Consider the following 2,977-nt stretch of genomic DNA (forward strand, 5'->3'; position numbering starts at 1 on the left):
ATATATATATATATATATATATACATATATACGACAGGCTTCTTTCAGTTTCCGTCTACTAAATCCACTCACAAGGCTTTGGTCGGCCCGAAGCTATAGTAGAAGACACTTGCCCAAGATGCCACGCAGTGGGACTGAACCCGGGACCATGTGGTTGGTAAGCAAGCTACTTACCACACAGCCACTCCTACACATATTTTATACACCAGAGTTTTTATATTTATCACCATGTGCATAGTACATACATTTACATTTTCACATTTACAAACATGTACAAATACGGAATTACACAGACACACACACAAGCATACGCGCGCACACCCACAACGCACGCATAATGTTGTAATGCCTGTGACATTTCGTTTTGCAAAGTCTCATCTTCCAGCGATCATTTATTTTCCTCACCCTCCCAAGAACAGATTATTTCCCGGTTAAAATTGAAATAGGGTCCGATTAACAGCTTTTCTACTGCTATCCTAGTTGATTGAATAGTAAATCAGTGACGATGGGGAGGGGTGAAGCGGAAACAGCTTATTCTATATTCTCAACAATATAACTTGAGGAACGGGCTGCATACTAAATTCACACATATACGGGCAAGTCCCAGTATATGAGCTGATAGCGTCTTCGTCTTACTGAGATTATCTGTGCAATTAGTTGGCAAACACTCATTCTAGGGACTCTTATCTGGAGTACCGCCTCGAAGGGTTTAGTCGAACAAATCGACCCTAAATAATTATGTAATTCTTTTTTTTTTTTTTAAGTCTGGTACTTATTGTGTCTGTTTCTTTTTCTCGGACCCCTTAGTTGTGGAGACGTAAGCAAACCAGCATCGGTTGTCAAGCGGCGGAGGGCACAAACACAACACAAGCACTTACACACAAAGACATTGTATATATATATATATATATATATATATAATGGTTGTTGTTAATACGCGCGCTTACACACCCACACACACATACTTGATGGGCTTCTTTCAGTTTCCGCCTACCAAATCCACTCACAAGGCTTTGATCGGCCCGGGGCTACAGTTGAAGACACCTGCCCAAGGTGCCACGCAATGGGATCGAACCCAAAACTGTATGGTTGGGAAGCAAGCTTCTTAACCACACAGCCACGTTTGCATCTATAAAAAAAATATGGAACACTGCACTAATCTGTGCGTCATCTTTGCGCTGGGGCCATGCTAATCTTCTCTGTATCGTTCTAATTTTAGTGTATGTACTTCCAGAACTTAAGGATTTAAAATCAAGCAAGGGACATAATTTCGCTAAGATCAATTAATTGAACTGATTGGAAAATAGAGAAAATGCAACACGAGAATGGATTTGATGATTAAAGTTACGAGTGTGGTTCGGTTTTATTAGATCTCCTTAGCAAAGCATATTCTATTCAGTTGGCAAGTCTATAAAGCTGATCAGTAAATATAGATTTAGAGAAAATGTAGTGACTCCGAATATGAATATTTTCAAAGATTCGTTCTGTACGTGAAATAGATTTTAAACATCACTAAAGGAAGTTTTTGTCTCTTAATTGCGTGGATAATCTCAGTTAAGAGGAAGCTTTTCAACTCAGTGTATTACATAAGTGAGACCCTATCGTATTTTATTCAGTGTATTCTACAACATGACGAGCTATTAAGGTAGTCTATAAAGCTAGACATGGGCAACCATGTTTTCGAGAAAAGAATCACATGAGACACGGCTCATCATTAGGTGGGCCGCATTACTAAAAAGATTCAAAGCAATTTTTCGTTAGGTCTGGTATTTAGAAAGTCCTGCGGACTGAAAGTTTGCTCATGACACTTTAAACCAGTTCTCAACAGGGGTTCATATGACCCTTGCGGGGTCCATATAAGATTTTGTTGTTGAAACTTATGTGCAATAAATTGGTTATACTTCTACGAAACACTTAATACTTTAACAGTTTTTTTATATTGTTCTTAATAATATTTAATTATAAAAATTAAATAAGATTTTTTTAAAGCATCGGACAGTTATGAGGGTCCAGTTAAGTAAAACAGGAATTAAAGGAATCCATAGTAAACGGTTGGGAAGCACTAGTCAAAGCGGTCGCTCAACGTATTAAAAAAAAAAAAGCAGCTAAATCTTCCTCCAAAGCAACATACTTATTTTAAAAAAAGCAAGTGGTGAGCAGCTTCGTGTTTCATGCAGTTGGGTAACCTTTCTTTGGATGTCAGCTTAGCACAGGAGTTCTACGCAGCCCACCAATCACTGGGTCGAGGACTAGTACTAGAATAGAAAGTGATTCAAAGTGATGAAGAATAGTTAGCAAGATCAAAGGGGTTGCACTTCTTGGAAATGAGACACACTGTAGTGAGTTTCAAAAGATTGGAATATATGATTAAAATATATGCATACAGAAAGAGGAAGGATTGAAGAGTTTGGTGAGGATAGGGGTTGCTCTGCTATGCATTGTGTGAAGGTAATGGAAGAGACATTGTCAGGGCTGGTGCTTTGTTGGTCTGAACCGATTCTGCGGAGTGATGTGCTTGTTGGAATGGAGAGAGATAATTTGGTAAGAGATTTACCCAAGAATCTTGGTACTACTAAAGCAGCACGGTCCCGAACGTGCAGTCACGCAGTCGCGCGTCCGCGCTAGCTAGTCGTGAGTGGTCGATCCTAACCCTATCCCTAATCCTAACCCTAACTCTATCCCTATCCCTATCCCTAACCCGCGTGTGCAAATGAATACGTGTTTAGGGTTAGGGTTAGGATCGACCACTCACGACTAGCTAGCGCGGACGCGCGACTGCGCGTTCGGGACCGTGCTGCTTTAGTAGTACCAGAATCTTCTGGGAAATTTGCTTGATCCGTCGCCTGACGCGACCTTTGGATGCTTTTCATAGAGAAATGTTATTTTCAAAGCGGAAACCAACAGGGTTCCAGGTTTGAGAATAAAATTTCTTCACACTAGTCACGGTGACCCAGAAAAGTACTGACCCCCCCCCCCC

General features: G+C 40.4%; 1 protein-coding gene, 1 long non-coding RNA gene and 1 pseudogene across 2 annotated transcripts in view; 1 reads left to right on the forward strand and 2 right to left on the reverse strand.

The window, feature by feature from the left end:
* Positions 1-2,977, reverse strand: part of LOC128248564 (uncharacterized) — a 69,981-nt gene that overhangs the window by 33,888 nt on the left and 33,116 nt on the right. The gene's annotated exons all lie outside the window — the stretch shown is intronic.
* LOC106883849 (protein FAM78B) overlaps positions 1-2,977 on the forward strand; it is a 105,519-nt gene that overhangs the window by 3,678 nt on the left and 98,864 nt on the right. The gene's annotated exons all lie outside the window — the stretch shown is intronic.
* Positions 1,137-1,237, reverse strand: LOC128248623 (U6 spliceosomal RNA; annotated as a pseudogene).

Source organism: Octopus bimaculoides, chromosome 8 (genome assembly GCF_001194135.2).
Source record: "Octopus bimaculoides isolate UCB-OBI-ISO-001 chromosome 8, ASM119413v2, whole genome shotgun sequence".
Lineage (NCBI taxonomy): Eukaryota > Metazoa > Mollusca > Cephalopoda > Octopoda > Octopodidae > Octopus > Octopus bimaculoides.